The following is a 19,410-nucleotide window of genomic DNA, read 5'->3' as shown; positions in this document are numbered from 1 at the left end:
GGAGTGGTGGGTCCTCCAGTCTGGGATCCAAGGCCAGCCTGCAGCAGTTGCTGTGAAATGTGAGTGAGCTCCCTAGGCCTGAGGGATAGCATCACCTGCACTTCATCAAGGCAGGTGAGACTCCCAACCAAACTGGTGCTGGATGATTTCACCTTATGCCCTTTGGGTATTGGAGGGCAAGCCCCCAAAAGTCTGAAGTCCAAGAGGAGAGAAGATGTACCTGTGTCACTGAAGGAAGAACCTAACCAGGTTTTCTAAAGAACCTCTTGGCGGGTGTGTGAGTTCAAGACATCTTGAGCAAATCCCTCTGCTTTTCTAAAGAACATTCAGGTATATTCTTAGCTTGCGTTAGGGGTGTCCGCAGAGTTGGGGCAGAGGGATAGCCAAGAGCTATGGGGAGGAAGTTTTGAAGGCCCAAGGAGAAGAACACCATGGCTGCTGTGACATTTCTCCCATCGTTGTTGTTAGCTTTTGGTGCTCTCAACAATTCTAGGAACTTGGCATTTGTCACTGGGCTTGGACAAGGAAGGTGGAGATAGGAGCATTAGAAACAGTGACCGTGGGGCTTTGCTTACAGCTTTGCTGAATTCCTTCCTTATGCGATCTCTCTGCATGGTGACTTTATTGTGTAATCTCCTTGTTTACTACTTTGCTTGATTACTTTGTCTTTGATCTAAGAACTGACGATGAGTTTTGGAAGTACATACAATAATATAAAAGAAGGCTGGGAAAGAATAAAGCTACTTCAGCCTCTATGTGGGCTGGAGTCCTGTAAGGATGATGTCTGTTTTCAATCCTCAGTCCCTCACTTGAGACCCTGTTGACTGACAGAGCCAGCTTGGTCACATCATGTTTTATTTGGTTTTGTTTGTTTGTTTGATTTTTCAGGCACTAATGGGTATGTGTACAAAGGCTTCCTTAATGAGAAGGACTTAGCTGAGGTGAACTCCTGTGCTCTCAACCTGTCCTCCATGTTCCGCTTGACCTCAGGCACCCCAAATGCCTTCCCAGATAGCCCTGGCCTCAGCAGGACTGTGGTTACCATCTCATCTCTGTGCACAGCAGTCCTTCAAGGTCTGGGGGCTCTACTGTGCAGGGAAGGCTGCCAGACCCATGCTGTACCAGGTCATTGCTCTTGAGAAACCCAGCCTGAGGGTGCTGAGCTATGCCCAGAGTAGGTGGCTGGTACTGACATTGCTATCGCCAGACCTAGCTGGTACCTATCCAGAGGCTGGGCAAGGAGGAGCGTCTGATCTATGTTCTCATTAAAGAATCCAAAAACTATAGTGCCCCCTCTAGTCATGGCTCCTCACTTTGCAAGAAAATTACAAACTCCCAAGAGGTAGGAGCAGTCAGGGTAGAGGTACTCAGCCTTTGGAGTTGCCTGATTAGCAGGTGGCCTAAAACACTGATACACATAAAAATTAACTAAAATTTAAAATAAAAAATAAAATACCTTTATATGTTTAGCTGTTGGCTTCTCCCTCAAGGGACACATACTATTCCTCCATGTATCCCCAGTACCCAGCTAAGCTGTATAGAGGACGAACACAATAAATGTTCAAAGCCAAGCAACAACATTGTTGAGTGGTGATCATCTCAGGCTGTGCTGTGCTGGAATACTGAATGGAAAGCAGAAATGGTGCTGGGATGGTTAAGAGAGGGGCCTGATCTTATGGGAACTAATGGGTATTTGATTTTCTGAAAACTTGTCTTATCTGACCAACCTAATACAATAACACCCTGCCCTTCTTCTAAACTTCAGATTTCAGTGGTCAGAAGGTAGCAACATGAGATAGACTGTGTGAGCAACTAAGGGGTGAGATCTAGTTGTCTGTACCTCTTTGGACTAGGACAGGATCCTAGAGACACAGAGGCAAAATAGTATAATGCCCAAGAGAGGCAGGACCAGGATCTAGGCTTACTTCTACCTTCTCAATCTATGTTGGGTCTCTTCATGTTATCTACAAAATGCTCTATATACACACTCATGATATTTCTTGTTCCTCCATTCAGCTCATCTGCTATGAAATTGTTGTGCCAGGGAAATGTTGGTGGTCCCCTAAAACACACACAGGAGCCAATATGATGCAACTCACAGCAGGGTCTTTATTGCATTTGAGATAGCTTGGACAACCCCCCCCCCCCCCAATGCACCACCATCACAAAGGATGGTTTTGGTGTTGGGGAGCCCTGAATGTCTATGGGGCAAGGCTTTATAGTAAGCAGCAAGCAGGGAGTATGTGTGCAAGCATCTAATTAGGAAGCTGCTGTGGCCTTTAACATAATTGGCTGGTTCTGGGAGTCGTATCATAGACTTAACTTCTGCTCCTCTCTGCATTGGTGGTCATTAGGCAAGGGGTGGCTAAGGGGTACGGGTTTGTTGGAGGAATAACCTGAAGACACTGGTCTTGTTGAGGGTATAACCTGGAAACTCTGGCCTTCTTGATTATAAACCTAGAAACTGGGGGGCAACTTAGAAACTAATGCTAGGTACCAGCCTGTTAGTTTACCTGAGTTCAAACTTAGGTCAGGTGCTCTAAAATGGAGTCTGAACTTAAAAGATTAGGTCTCTCAAGATCAGTCTAGGCTCCTTCAGACCGCAATGATCACATGTAAACCACAGCCAGGAGGAGAGCCAGTTCCAGAAGGGTCCAGTTAGCAATCCAGCGGATGCCAGGTAACAAGGAAGAACCCAGAAGCTCCCCTGAGCCTGAAGACAAGCATGGGCCAGTCTAGTTTTCATTTCAGTCTGCAGAAGAATTTTCTAACAGGTTTCCAATTAGAGAAGTCTGTTTGTACAGATAGCAGGCCTCTCTCCAGAGGTTCTCAAGGAGATAAAACTTGGCATGGTAAGCACTTGAGTGGTGGGAACAAGAGTTCAAAGTCAGCTTTGGCTACACAGCAAGTTAGAGGCCAGCGTGTGCTACAAGAGGCTATCTAAGGAGGGCAGCATGAGCTACAAGAGATTGTCTTAAAACACAAGAGAAAACGAAAGAAGTGGGGAGGAGTCAGGCTAGAGGACATTCAAATGTTAGCAAAGTGTTCTTGAGTTCCATGGTTTTGCCTTCCTCTGGCCAGGTGGAGAGAGGGGTTAAAAGAAGGTGAAGAAAGGAAGAGGAATCATGCTTACCCTGTTTCTGGAGTTTGGAGACTGGGGCAGGTGCTGGGCAACTCTCAGACATCTTAGAACACACCCTAGGAGGTCTGAGTCACCTTCCTCCCCAGATATTCTCACCCCTGTCTCTTTTGCCCCTTAGGAAACAGCACCTCCAAACCTAATAGCCCTAGCTGGAATTTGAAGACTGGAATTCATTTTTTTTTGTGTGTGGATTTTAATTTTTTTTTGAAGTGGTGAGAAGAAAAAGTCCTCTCTTGTTTTGGGGTATCGACCTTGATAGACCTTCTTGCATGTGACCTAGAGTCTCCCTTAAAGATGGGGTCCAACTTCCTCCCAGACCTGCGGCGTGCTCTCAAGACCTTCAGAAGTCTTGGTATACACTCTAGCCCCTAAGGACTGCCTGCTCAGGCAGGACAGCACTTAGGATTGGTATTTACCGAACACTTCCTGAAGAAGCTATATTCCATGACCTTTAACTAGATTCCATTTGCTGAGTTTTGCTGAAAAATGAGTGAGTGAATGGCTACCAGAGTGACCCCATGCAAATAACAGGACAGAAGCACTATGTTCTAGAAGAAAATTGGCTGTTTGTTCTGTGAGTGCATGTATTGTGTGTGTGGTTTATGATACATAAATTTACATATACACCCATTCACCCATAAATATACATATAGACAAACATATAAAAATATGTACATGTATACAAATACACACACCTATTCATGTATGTATATATTCATATACAGATACACACACATATACATGTATACATACTTAGAAGTATACATATGTACATATATACAGATACATACACAGACACACACACACAGATACACACACAGACACACAGACGACACATATATATATATGATTACATGTATATATATATATATGTTTACCATTGCACCCAGCTTTTTAAAAGACACCTAGAAACCTGTACTCGGGTCTTAATGTTTGAGCTATGTCCCCAAGACCTTCATGAGACCCAAAAGGGACCAGAGACAAAATTAGAACCAGAAAATTATCTCTTTATTTCTGGAGCTTTCAGACACAGAAACAAAGCTAGACTGTGACAGGTAAGAAAAACAATGATGGAAAAAGAGGGAAACAGGGAACCTAGAGAGGGAATGCAGTAAGATTCTGGGATACAGTAAGATAGATTTTGATGATGGAAGAAGCCTCACACTTATACTTTCACAAGTACAGTTACACACATGCATACACCCCCCCCACACACACACACACACCCTGAGCCTTGTTGGAAATAATTCCTTTTCATTCAAAAAGCTGGGTCTCATCTGCATAGGTGGCACCAAGCTGCTACCTTGCACATCTGTCAGTTTCAGATGTAGAAGCTGTCAAAGAGATGTTTGTGTGAGTGAGTGTGGGAGTGTGGGAGTGTAGGAGGCAGGGGTTTTGGGGGCAGGGCACAGGTACACCATGAAGTTGAGAGGCCTCAGCAGGTAGAGGAAGATCCCAAGATCTCAGGATACTCTCCAGAAATCCATGCCTTGGGATGCAGCTCCAGTCCCTCCCAGGCAGAAGCTCAGATTTAGAATCCATCTCACCTAGTCTGGTTAGTTCCCTGTGAGCAAGGTGACCCTGGGAAATTACCTCTTGTTCTCACTCATGGGGTGTGTGTGTGTGTGTGTGTGTGTGTGTGTGTGTGTGTGTGTGTGTGTGTGTGTGAAGAGGTTGTCAGGGAGTCTGTCAGACCTCAGCCTCCTGGCCTTCTTTTTGTACTTTTAATATTTACTATTATCGTATATGGTGTTATGCCCAGATCGAATTGTCCCCACAGATCATCAGAGACCACCAGGTGTCCAACATCTATGCAAAGCCAAAGAGTCTTTATTCCAGCTCAAGCACAGACCCCCAAATCTCTAAGCACACTGAAAACTGTGGAAGGTCCAGTGCTGGTACAAACCTTGCCTATTTATCATGATAGCAGGGTGAGCAACTTTCCAACGTGGCAGTCACATGGGCAGTTGACATTTGCTTGGTTCTCATCTATTAGCTAGTGATGATTTCAGCTTGGTATGAACAATGGTTGCTAGCTAAATCTACTTTGCTAGCTAAATCAACCTACTTTAGACATTAGGTACTTAAGAACTGATAGGTTGTTGCTAGGAGGGAAGTGACTATTTGCCAAGGAGAACTGGGATTGTTACCAGGCTGACATGGCTTTTAAAACAAGTTGGTATTTTTCCAGTAGCTGAGTTATTTCAGATGGCAAGTTAAACATAAAACAGAATCTGAAAGCAAAATCAAGTGTGTAGTGTTAAGATGGGCCCTTCATCACATGAAAACAAAAATCACAGGGAAGCTAAAACAATCCTGGATTATAAAGAACTACTGGAAGTATCACTCTCCCTGGTTTCAAGTTGTGCTTCAGAGCTGGAGTAATAAAAATAGCATGGTACTGCAAAAGAAACAGATATATTGATCAATAGAATCAAATTAAAGACTCAGATATGAATCCACACGCCTATGGACACCTGTTTTTTTTTTTTTATTAAAAACAACAAAAAACCAGAAATACACACTGGGAAAAGGGAAGCATCTATAACAATGCGTGCTGGTCATGCTTGATGGCTATATGTAGAAGAATGACAATAGAACCCCATTTATCACTGTGTACAAAGTGTGGCCCCAGATGGATGCAGGAGTTTGAATCTGAACCTAACAGAAGAGAAAGAAGGAAATAGCCTTGAATGTATCTGCACAGGGAAAGATTTTCTAAAAAAAAAAAAAAAAAAAGATAGTTGGTACAGATAATGAGATATATAGCTGATAAACGGGACCTTGTGAAACTGAAAACAGAAAAAAAATGCAGTCATTGGGACAAAGCAGCAGTCCACAAACAGAAAAAGATTGTTATGAACTACACATCCAACATAGGGCTTCTATCCTAAATATACAAAGAACTCAAGTATCAATAGAACAATGCAGGTTTTTTTTAAAATAGGGTATAGATCTAAACAGTTTCATCAAAAAGGAATTTCAAATGGCTTGAAAACGCTTAAAGAGATGTTCAGCATCCTTTGTACATCAGGGAAAAGCAAATCAAACCTACTTTAAGACTTAATCTTATACTTGTCAGAATGACTAGGATCAATAAAGTAGTGTCAGGTTATCCTGACAAGGATATGGAGAAAGAGAAACATTCATCCATTGCTGGAAGGAATACAAACTTGTACAGTCACTATGGATGTAAGTGTGGCAGTTCCTTAGTAAGATAAGACTAGGTCTCCCTCAAGATCCTGCTACAACACCCTTAAACCTCCAGTAGACCCAAACACAACAGGCACAAAAAAATTAATGAAATGATTCCTAATTGTATTCTAGCAAAGTCACAGATCAGTGCCTTGTCCAGTCATCATCAGAAAGGCTTCTTCCGGCAGCAGATGGGAAAAATAATTGTTTAAAAAAGTGTCATCATGAAGCTCATAGGTAAGTGAGTGGAATTAAAAGGAAAACAAAATAGAGAAAAACCTCCTGCGTGGAATAACCCACCCAAATAAATATTACATGTTCCAGTATATGTGGATATTACCTGTTGAGTCAATGTTACCATCAGTAGAACCACAGAAATTAGGTATAGATTTAGAGACAGTGGGGGTCTAGCTAGATTGTGTTAGGAAAGAGAAGTAGAATAGATAGTTACCATTGAGGGGGACTGGAATGGGAAGATCAAGTGGGGAACTGGAGAGGAGAGATGTCTAATATAAGGGCCATTTGAGGGGTAGTATGGAAACCTGTACAGTAGAATCTTCCTAAAATGTATACATATATAAGTGTGATCTAAATGAAATCATCAAATAATGGGAGAGACAGAGTCCCAATGGCCATCTCTTCTCACCAAATGAAGTTTCCAGTCCTGGGCTTAGGTTATATCGAATTGACTTGTTCAGAGCTGTCTTGTGAGAATATCCAAGCAGCCCAGGTTATTTTCAGGACTATAGCTTGCTGACAGCAGAGACCATTTCTGAAAAGAACTAAGCAATTCAATTAACATGGAGAAACCAAGCTGATATACCTACACAAAGCCTTTAACCCTATGTTCTATTGCCTTTGGTACAGGAAGGTACTCTGTATGCTACAAAAAGCAAAACATAAACACCAAGTCATCCACAATGGTGCCCTGCTTGCAAGATATGCTGGTGCAATAGAGTCAGAAAGTTTGTAAGAGTAACCAGTCAGTGTCTGGTTTGACCTAAGGCCCACTCCACAAGAAGGAACCCACACCCAACTCTGGTTGGGTGGCCAGATACCTGAGACTGAGTAATAAAGGGGCAAAACCAAATGATACTCGTCCAAAAGAAAAAAGTGGCCATCAAACTAATCCTAATGGCATTTTGTCATATTCACAGATCGGCACTTTGCTCAGCCATCACCAAAGAAAATTCCTCCTGCAGGAGATGGAAACAAATACAGAGACCCACAGCCAGACATGAGGAGACTGAGAGAGCTAGAAAAACTCAGCCCTACATTGGTTATGTTTACTAAATCCCTCCCCTGAGGGCTCAGGAAACCCCATGGATGTGGAGGCATAAAGAGTGTAACAGCCAGCAGGGGTTGAAGGACACCAAGAAAACAGGCCCTCTCAATCAACAGGAGCAAAGATCGTATGAACTCAGAGACTGAAGCAGCAAGCTCAGGACCCACACAGGTTTGCACAAGGTCCTCTGCACATATATTATGAGTGCAAATGTAGGTTTGTTATGGGATTCCTGAGTCTGTGAATGAGTGTGTCACTGATTCTTACGCCATCTTTTGGGCACTTTTCCTTCTCTTTGTTTATCTTGTACAACTCCAGTATAACAGGTTTTTATTGTAATCATTACATTTCATGTTTTCATAGCTCTTAGAAGTATTCCTTCTTAGAAGTCTGGTTTTTTTTTCCTAATGGTATAAAGAGAGTAGATCCAGGTGGAAGAAGAGGTAGGGAGGGAGTGGGAGAAGTAGAGGGAAGGAAGACTGTGATCAGAATGTTATGTGAAGAAAAAACAAAATTCTCTCTTCAATAAAAGAAAAGGAAAGAAAGTAGAAGTCATTATTTAGATGAAGGAAAGTGATAGAAAAAGGCAGCATGCTGCAGGAAGGAGGGTGGTGGGAGGAGGGTGGTGGGAGGAAGATGAGGGAGGAGGGTGGTGGGAGGAAGACGGACAAAACAAAGTGTTATAACGTGTGTATAAAATGTAATTGTGAATCCTGTTATTTGCATACTAACTAAAATTTTCCTTTAAAGGGCTGGAAGGAAGGCTCAGAAGTCAAGAGTACTTGTTGCTCTTGCAGAGGACTGGGGTTCAGCTCCCAAAATCCATCTTAGATTCCTCACAAACATCTGTAACAGCAGCTCCACAGGCTGCAATGTTGTCTTCTAACCTCTGTGGCACCCACAGGAGAATGTTCAAACACCTACACACACACACACACACACATACATACATACACATACATGCATGCTTACATACATAAACATACATACATACACATACACACATACATACACATACATACATACATACATACATATAAACGTACATACATAGACACACATACGTAGACACACATACATACATACATACATACCTACATACATACATACATACAAAAAAACCCACAATGTTTAAAACTCTGGGAGACTTCAGTGAGTAGACACATGAGTCTGTCCTTGAGAGTATTCTATAGTGAACTGTGAGTTGGTAGTTGATGGGTGTGGATCCCAGCTGTGTCTACATGATGCCCCATGAGTCAGGATGCTCTTGGGACTCACTTCTGTGACTGTGCACCTAGACTTCTTGGAGACCACTTGGAACTCAACTTTGATGATGTGACATAGTCAGTCATGACTCCATGGATATCTGTGTGTGGATGGAGGAAACAACTACTACTGTGACTGCATGGACAGTGGATTCACACGGCCACATTGTGAGGCTTTGATACCTCATTGTTGGTCAAAGCCTTGTCACAATGATAGAAGATGTGAAGACACTATTGACAGCTAAGTTTGTCACTGCTGGCCTAGATAAATAGGTGCCCTGTGTAAAACAGACATAAATGTGCTGATCTGTCCTCCAAGGATCAATAGTACATCATAGGCCTGCCTTCCTACCTTGGAGCCTCAGGCTGTGTTAGTATCTGTCAGCCTGGATTCACACTAATTGTCCTCTGAGAGGCTCCACCCAGCAGCTACTGAAAGAGATGAGAAGACTCACAGCTAAATGTGAGATCAAGCTCAGGAAGTCATGGAAGAGTTGTGGGGAGGATTGGGGAACCTTTAGGGGATAGGGACTCCACAGAAGACCATCAGAGTCAACTGTCCAATACCCTTGGGAGTTCCAAGAGACAAAGCATCAGCCAAGGAACATAGGAGTGCTGGACCTAGGCCCCTGCACTTATGTAGCAGATGTGCAGCTTTGTCTTCATGTAGGACCCCCAACAACTGGATTGGGGGCTGTCCCTGACTCAGATGCCTGACTGTGGATCCTGTTCCCCTAACTGGGCTGCTTTGTCTGGCCTCAGTGGGAGAGGCTGTGCCAAGTGTCACAGTAACTTGAGGTGCCTGGGTGGGTTGGTACCCAGGAGGGACTTCCCTTTTCTCTGATGTGAGAGGGAGAGGTGAGGGAGACTGGGAGGAAAAGGGGAAGTGGAGGGGTGCAAACAGTTTGTAAAGTGAATCAGTAAGTAAGTAAGTAAATAAATAAATAAATAAATAGAAAAAATTAAGAGTTTAGGAGAGAGCATATCCTGTTCTAGCAGAGAAACAATATTTGGTTCCTAGCACTCACATGGCAGCTCACAACCATATGTGTCCCTAGTCCCAGGGTATCAGCCACCCTTTAATGACCTCTGCAGACCCTGAATTCATGTAGTACATAGACATATAAGCAGGCACAAGTCCATTCACATAAAATTTTAAAACTGAAACATTTTTAAGAGGAACTAGAAAAAGTTAGGGGAGGGCTGCGTGTGTGGGTGAGCACCCAGGCCAGGCCTCCCTACTTCCAACAGGGCGCTTGCTTCAGCTCTGGGGGACTGCCTAGGCTTGTGGCCTGGCATCCAGCAGGATGGAGGAGGCCTTGCTTGCCCGGGGAGGCCGAACTCAAATGGTCCTGCTCAGCGCATTGGCCAAGGCCCAGGAGTCAGCTGGAGGTGTGCACCGAGGAGCAGCAGGGCCCGCGGAAGAGGCTGCTGTGGCTGCCTCTGCCCTACGATGGCCTGACGTCACTGCCGCAGGCTCTGGGTGGCGGCTTCCTGCACCTCCAGCTCCTGGACAGAAGGGGGCGGCAATGAGCTCAGGCGCTGGGACCCGAGCTGCCACCGCTGAGCGGCCTGCACACAACCAGCTTGGCTGCCCAGGCTCGCTGCCTGGCCGCCACTCTGTCTGCTGCAGCCTCCAGTGCTCAACCTTAGAGGCGGCTGCTACCAGGTGGTGCCCGCCTAGCTGCTGGAGCTGCAGACCCTCAGCCTGGGCGGCAACCGGCTGCAGAACATCCCAGCCCGCAGAGATCCAGAACTTGTGGAGTTTAGAATGTTTATGCCTTGGAGGAAACTTCATGAAAGAAATCCCACCAGAATTAGCAAAGCTGCCTTCTGTCATTTGATTTTAAGAGCTCTGACACCTGGGCTTCGAGGGGGCCTCCCACTTCTCTGATGAGAAGGGGAGGGGAAAGGGGGTAGAGGCTGTATGAGGGCGGGGCCCTGGGAGGAAGGAGTGGTTGATACTGGGATGTAAGAGAATAAATTTTAGAAAAAGTACTCTGATCTTCTGTAATCATTATGTTTACAAAATAACATTCTAGAGTATTCCACTTTCCCTTTGGACTCTATTAGCCCGAATATGAAAGTATTATTTTACTTTTTTTCCTACCCAGGGTTCCTTGTTTGATAATCATTTGGATGAAATTTTCATAATAGCAGGAAGTTTTCAGACTGTATTGCTTTATTAAATGTTTCTATTTTCCTATGCATTCATTATTTTTTAGAATTTTAATTTTGTGTGCTTGTGCAAACACCAGTGCATGTGTTCATGAGTGAGTGTATGTGTGTGCGTGTGTGTGTGAAGTGTGTTGAGTTCACATTCATAGCTATCCCTAAATGCAAGTGGTCTTCAGGCCACAGGCTAGACACACCTCAATGGCCATAGTCACTCCTCATAGAGAATAGAATAAAAAGAGCACTACTGTGCATGTCTGAACTATACTGAGAAACTCAGAAGTCTTGCTTATTGCAGGTTTTCACAACATCTCCTGATTGAAAAATGGTCCACACCAGCTGATAATGTCAGAACTCCTGGGGCATCAGGCAACAACCTCATAGCAAGAGCTCTGGAGCGCACAAGGAATGTCCACACACAATCTCAATTTCATATAACTAGGGATGTCATAAACTACATTAGGGAATAAGCTAAGAACTTGAATTTGCAAATTGCTCTAAATCTATGAAGAACTGATTTGGAATTTTGATGGTGATTGATTGCATTGAATCTATAGATTGCTTTTGGCAAGATGGCCAGGTTTGATATATTAATCCTGCCAATCCATGAGCGTGGGAGTTCTTTCCATCTTCTGAGATCTTCTTTGATTTCTTTCTTTAGAGACTTGAAATTCTTGTAATACAGATCTTTCACTTGCTTTGTTAGAGGCACACCAAGGTATTTTAAATTATTTGTGACTATTGTGAAGGGAGTTTTTTCCCTAATTTCTTTCTCTGTCTGTTTATCCTTTGAGGGCAAGAAAGCCACTGATTTGTTTGACTTAATTTTATATCCAGCCACTTTGCTGATGTTGTTTATCAACTTTAGGAGTTCTTTGGTGGAATTTTTAGGGTCACTTAAGTATACTATCATATCATCTGCAAATAGTGATACTTTGACTTATTCCTTTTCAAATTGCATCCTTTTGACCTCCTTTTGTTGTCTAATTTCTCTGGCTAGGAAATCAAGTACTATATTACATAGGTATGGAAAGAGTGTGCCGCCTTGTCTGGTCCCTTATTTTAGTGGGATTGCTTCAAGTTTCTCTCCATTTAGCTTGCTGTTGGCTACTGATTTGCTGTATATTGTTCTACCTATGTTTAGGAATGGGCCTTAAATTCCTGATATTTCTAAGACTTATAATGAAGAGGTATTGGATTTTGCCAAATGCTTTCTCAGCATCTAATGAAATGATCATGTTTGTTTGTTTTTTTTTTTGAGTTTGTTTATATAGTGGATTATGTTGATGGATTTCCATATCTTAAACCATCCCTGAATCCCTGGGATGAAGCCTATTTGATCATGATAGATGATTGTTTTGATGAGTTCCTGGTTTCATTTTGCAGGAATTTATTGAGCATTTTTGCATCTATAATCATAAGAAAGTTTGTCTGAAGTTCTCTTTCTTTTTGGGGGTCTTGTGCAGTTTAGGTGTCAGAGTAATTGTGCCTACATAGCCACTACCCATACATTGGGTAGTGTTCCTTCCATTTCTAATTAGTAGAATAATTAACAAAGAATTGTTATGAGTTTTTCTTTGAAGGTCCGATACAATTCTGCATTAAACCCATCTGGTCCTGTGCTTTTTTGTTTGGGAGACAATTAATAACTGCTTCTATTTCTTTAGGGGTTATGAGACTGTTTAGACCATTTATCTGCTCCTGATTTAACTTTGGTATTTGGTATCTGACTAGAAAATTGTCCAGTTCATCCAGATATTCCAGTTTTGTTGAGTATAGGCTTTTTTAGTTGGATAGGATGAGGTTTTAAATTTCCTCAGTTTCTGTTGTTTTGTCTCCCTTTTCATTTCTGATTTTCTTGATTTGGATACTGTCTCAGTTGCCTCTGGTTAGGTTGGCTAAGAGTGTATCTATCTTGTTGATTTTCAGAGGTGCTTAGGCAAGTATACTCAGTATATACCCTGGGGATTGTAGGAGACAAACTGACATCTACCATCTTAGATTCTCTGGTGACTTTATCCTTTAATTTTATTACCATTAAACTCAACAACTCTCTTCACCTAAGCAGAAGATATTTAGACTGTCTCCATCACATAATTTTCAAGTCTTACTAATTTATTTTTTTTTATTGTGTGTTTAGATGTATGTGCAATGTGTGTGACCTTCCCCTGATCTTGAGAGGGCTAACCAAACCTTATTTGTCTACCACAATCGGTCTTCTGTTGACCTGGGTGGAGTCTTCCAACATAGATGGAAGTCTCAGGCCTTCTCCCCACTTCAGCTTCCTGCAAGAAAACAAACTGTTCATTGAGCTTGCTTTGCAATTCAATCCAGCAAAGAAAGATCTTTGGGTTTTTCCCCTTATATATTGAGAGCTGAACATTAAACTTTGAGACTTGATCAGAATGAATTTTTTCTTGGCTCATTATTTTCTCTTGCCTGTCCCTCTTTCATCCCCAGCTCTCCCTCCTGGTAGACCCAGTTCTCTGTGGCTGCTCAACAGCTACTTATGCATATTAGATACTGGTGTCATTGTGTTATGGATGGGCCTGGTGCTGTTCTTGTGAACCAATCACCTAATGAATGAAGGTGCCCATCACTGGGCGAGTAGGCTGGACTTCTTGGTTGGACAGAGAAAGAGAGGAAACAGGAGAGAGTTAATTCCTCTAGGAACCAGGTCAGTAGAGAGGTCAGATGTAGCTGTTAGAGTTTCTTAGTATCATGGTGGATTTGCAAGGATCTTCCACCAGAGGGATCAGATTTTACTAAGGCTTACAAGATTGCATTTATTTGCTGCACTGTAAGACTGAGTTATCATTGTTTTTCAACTAAGTTTGTGCTACATTTTCCTCCATGTTGCACCTCATCTGGGTTCAAGAGAGAAAGGTATGGTGGCCAAGTGTGTGTTTGCCTGAGGTGCTCCACAAAGGTCGTGAGGGATTTGAAGCACGGGGTTGGAGTGGTAGCAACCCACCAATAGGAACCTAGCGAGCTAGGTGGAGATGTTTCAGGAGCTCCTGGACAGTGACTCTCCATGAATCTCTATTGCATGGTTCCTGGGGCAGAGGGTTTGAGGCACAAGCATGGGAACGTGCCAATCACACTTTTTAAATATTTCACTCAACATCATTGCATCCATGTTGAGATAAGGAGACAAATTGAATAAGTAATTTCCCCTCTGATACCATGTAAATGAAAGAAATAACTCAAGTATGTAGTTTTTAAATAATACTATAATTTTCATTTTTAGTTACTTAAAAAATAGGCTATTCCATTGATTCTAAAGTGTAACTAGGTAATCCCTAGTCTCAAAGAGAGTCTATCCTTTGGCATCACTAACACAATCCACAGACACTTTGGAGTAGTGAGAAGGCTGTTGAATATCCTCTAACCTGTATAGATAATGTATATATTTGAGAGCTATGGGAATGAACACTACAACAAAAGATCTATAACATCAAAGTGCCTGGCTAGATACCCTACATGTCTCACAGGAAATTGCCCATGTGTTATGATATACAAAAAAAAAAAATGTAATAACTCTCTCTCTCTCTCTCTTTCTCTCTCTCTCTCTCTCTCACACACACACACACACACACACACACACACAGATAGAGAGAGAGAGAGAGAGAGATAAATATAGATATAAACGATATATAGTTGATATCGATATAAATGACAAATAGAAATAGATCAACTATGTTTTAAAATTGTAAACTAGTAGGTTTTAATGGAGCCTTAATATTATTATTAACTTTTCCTTTTCTCTGATACATGCTATATTTCCAAGATAGATTGTCTACAGTCCATTGTCTACTTACATCCTTTAAACAACTGTGTTCTAACAAAAGTCCCCTAACCATCAGTATTTTACTTCACTCCTGACCTTTATAAAGTATTCCAAGTGAAACACACATAACTCAAGATTCAAAACTAATGTCTAAAAATTGGGGAAAATGCAGAACATTTCTTTTAATTTGTGGAGTATCATATGCATAATCATCAAATTACCTAAAACATTCATAATTACATTTTGCTTAAGAGATGTATAATCCCCATTGTATAGCGATCCATTCATTAACTGATGGACAATTAACCTGGTTCTATTTCATGGCTACTGTGAATACAGTGGGATGAACAGGGATGGTTCTCTCTATTAGTCAATGATTGCTCAGCCCATATCCTTTACTGTATGTACAAAGTTGATTATTTACATTTAGAATTCTATAGAAAATATCACAACCTATTATACTTCTAATAAGCCTTCATGGTATATTAGAAAATGAGTCATGATCTACCTCAAAGCAAATGGACATTGGAATAACCCAAGGACATATGAGTTAACACAGGCTTCTGTTGCTTGATTTGTCAAACTAAAATATCCTTGTCCAAGAATAGGAAAATGCAAGACTCCAGATAACATGCTTATGGGCTTTCTGATGTCAGCACAAGTTTGCAACAGTGAATGTATACAGTGTAATGCAGTCCCTGGAAATACACCTAACAAATCTCTTGATCTCCCTGGTAGTACACTTCTCCACACCTGATGACAGCACCAATTCTGAACTTAGATTTCCCCAAAGAAAGTAAGGAAACTTGTTTTAACCTCTGTTCTACACACTATGACCTAGAAAACTCTTGGGCCTCATCATTGATTACTAGAAGGAAAGCATATTGATTTGAACTGGGGATACATGTGTTTTCCATTTAGAGGTATTCTAGAAGCTGTATAAAGCCATGCCCAGTAACAACACAGATGACAATGTATTGGACTCTCTAAGCGACGTCTGTCCCTTTGTGGGCTCTGATATCTCACCTCATTCAGCCATCTGCACAACACTTCCTGGAAGATATGAGACTTCACCATTCCTTTGGATCTGTCTTAGGGAACAGATACACTGAAAAGATCTTCAACAGGAAATGAAATCAGAGCTTTTTCTCCAGTACCTGATTAGGAGCGGGCCTTCATCCCTGTGAGTAAACCCCATCCTTGTGGTAGGTAAGATTCCTGCAGCTTTATGTTTCTGTTTAAAGTTCTATTCTCCTCCCTACAGTCCAGTGTATTATGAAATCAGCATTAATCATTAGAAGGAATTTGTTTTTGTCTCCACAGTTTACATAATTTTGTCAATGATTTCTCTAGGCAAAAGAAATGTCTATGTCATGGTGCAGCACTCATCTGAAAATGCCTTTTAATGTGACTTTCATATGTGATATGACAGATTTTTAGTTGTTGGATAAAAGCTTATTGTTTTTATAAAAATCAACATAAACCATGTAAGTTGGAGACTAAACAGGAGCATTCAAAATCTGAGCTTTAAAAAAATCTCTGTATGCAAAGACTTTAACAGAGGTGACAGTAATGTTTTTGGATTGTGATTGATGAAAACTGGTCATTTATCCAATATAATTCCAGCATCAGATTCATTAGAAATAGAGTTAAAATGTGGACATTTGTGAATCAATGATATGCCTGGGTCTCTCAGTTTTCTTCACAATAGATATTACAGGTATATATCAATATTGTCCTTTATAAACAGAAAGCTATTGACTTTTTCAGAAATATTTTCTTTCTAAACAATGATTACTATAAAAGTATATCAACACAGATTGGATTATTTTAAGGGAACATTCTTTATAACATTCTATATAAAGATCTTAATTCAAGTTCTTATATAAAGTAAGAATATTAATTTTTCATTATCATTTGTTAAATTATTTGATATATTTTTAGTTTATATGCACTGGTGTTTTGATGGTATGTATGAATGTGAAGGTGCCAGGTCCCTGGAACTGGAGTTACATACAGTTACAAGGGTCATGTAGATGCTGGCAATGGAGTGTGGGTCCTCTAGAAGAGGAGCCAGTGCTCTTCACCACTGACCCATGCCCCCATCTCTTAATTATATTTTGGAATATTTAATTATCTTATGAATATGATTGTTCTGCCTGCTTGTTCAATCAAAACTGCATAAATACAGTTCCTCAAATATGAGCAGACTAGGACCATCTCTTCAACAACAAATTACTATTTTTAGCACATTGTTTTGAAAGATAATGTTGAATTCCAATGGAGCAAAAATGCACTCATGTCTACAGATATACATGTATACACATGCAGAACCCATAATGTGTAGAAATATGTGTTTATGGTGTTGAACATGAGAGATAGAGTTCCATCACATGCACAATTCCATCATGAGGGAAAGGAAGCAAAATAAGTGTAAATTAAATATTCTTGGTTTTTTTCAGAGAAAACTCTTGTAGTGACAAAGCAGGGCCACATTCTTGAGATAAAAGACTCCAAAAACAATTGAAAATCTCAAATAATTGGGAAGACTCTTGAAGACAACAGTGTCCTACCTGATCCAATGAAGCTATCTCCATGTTATCTCAAAATAAAACCCTGAATACTACAGAAGAAGTGGCTCTTCAGATACTTTTGCTTTGCCAGGCTGAGGTTGGGACTGTGGGCAACATTCTTGTGTTTCTTCATAATTTATCTCTAGTTTTGACTGACACTCATCTGAGGCCCATTCAAGTCATTCTATCAAACTTAGCTGTGGGCAATACCTTCAATCTCCTCTTCTTGACATTTCCAAACCATATTACAGTTTTGGCTCCAAGGAAGCCTCCAACTGACCTCACAGGTAAACTTTCATACTTCTTTCACATGGTGTCTCAAAGCACAAACATGTGTTCTACCTGTGCCCTGACCACCTACCAGTTTGTCACTCATGTTCCTGGTAATTGGACAAGGGTCATGCTCAGAGAAATACCCCCAAGTTCATGAGATATTTTTGTTACAGTTGCTGGTTTTTCAGTGTCTTAAATAATGCGTACATTCCAATGAATGCTAGCGGTCCACAGAAAAGACACAATGTCACTGATTCTAAAGGTAAGTGGATCTGATCCCTCTCTGTTGTCAGTGTTGGCATTAGCTTATTGCGGTTTGCCCAGGACATTTTATTTATCAGCATCATGATCTGGACCAGTTTTCTCTATGATGATTCACCTGAAGAGACACCACCAGAGAATGCACTATATACACAACCACAATCAGAAGCTCAGAGTCTATGCTGAGACCAGAGCAGCCCACACTACAGTCATGCTGGTGGTCACATTTGTGACCTTTTATCTTCTAGACTGTATTTGTACTTTCTTTCACATTTCTTTTGTGAACACTCATTTATGGGGGAGGTATGTCAAAGAAGTTCTGACTGTAAGCTTGCCCACCGTTTCTCCCTTGCTGTTGATCTTTAGGGATCCTAAGGGTACTTGTTGAAGACCCTTCATGGTGGGGCTGCAAAGCCATATGACTGGGGTAAGAAGTCTGGAGCAAGAGAGTGAGGTCAAGATGTGTCCAACCCATGAGAACCTAAGCCTGAGACTGGAAGGAGTAGGACTGTTCCCTCCTCTCCAGAGTTGGACCCTTGTATGTAGCCTATACAACTTCCACGTCTGCCACGCAATATAGTCATGGATCCTGGTGGCCAGGTTTTGCCTTAAACTTCCTATCTCCTTATTAAGACAAGCCCAGCTATCAGTGCAAGTTCTTCTTCATGTGACTGATGAATTTCAAGCACCTCAGCCTCTGGAAATGATGTACACTCAACACAAAACACTCCCCACACACCAGGGTTTAACAGCCATTCTTCACCCCTAATAAAGAGAGCTAATTCAATATAAATTGTCTCCAGAGAAGGTTTTTTATCCTGAAGTCACATTGGCTGAGATCCTGTTAAACCATCTACCAGGCTAAGCTTCGGTGCTTCAGGTAAAGCAGGTGGGCTGTGGTACCATTATATCCCAAGGGCAGAGCAGACTTGGGGCAGAAACTGGCACACTATGAGGATCCAACAGGATCTCTGGTTCAAGCAGGACTGGATGAGTTCATGCCAACCTTTGACATCATCCCAAAGACCCCAAGCCACCATAATCTGAGGTCCCTCAGGCTGATTTTTCTATTTTGTTTTGATTTATGCAATCAAGTCTGGTTCAGAGGCATGGAAAGGACAATGAAATCATCCGGCCATGTTACTCCCCAAACCTCTACCTGAACCCCAACAGTCCATTGGCAAAAACCTTCTAACTTTTTCTCCGCAAAAGGGGGTAAAACAGGTACATGGCAGCCAAAAAATACTGCTAGGGTAGTTACCTGAACTCTTAAACCTGCAGTAAGGTGATATTTTGGGACACTATGGAATCCCCTGATAGATGCAAAGCCTCTGAAATATTCTTCTCTTGATCAGGTATTTCTTTTCCTTTTCTATCACGGGAAATATCTCATCATAAAAAATCATGCAGATTATGAAATTAAACTCCTGTGTAATAAAACTAACTTCAAA

General features: G+C 41.5%; 1 pseudogene; it reads left to right on the top strand.

Moving 5' to 3' along the window:
• Positions 1–17,348: 17,348 nt before the first annotated feature.
• LOC127669237 (vomeronasal type-1 receptor 1-like) lies at positions 17,349–18,347 on the top strand (annotated as a pseudogene).
• The last annotated feature ends 1,063 nt before the right edge of the window (positions 18,348–19,410 follow it).

This window comes from Apodemus sylvaticus, chromosome 19 (genome assembly GCF_947179515.1).
Source record: "Apodemus sylvaticus chromosome 19, mApoSyl1.1, whole genome shotgun sequence".
NCBI lineage: Eukaryota > Metazoa > Chordata > Mammalia > Rodentia > Muridae > Apodemus > Apodemus sylvaticus.
The sequence above is the reverse complement of the archived record's forward strand: the minus strand, read 5'-3'. Positions and strand labels throughout refer to the sequence as shown.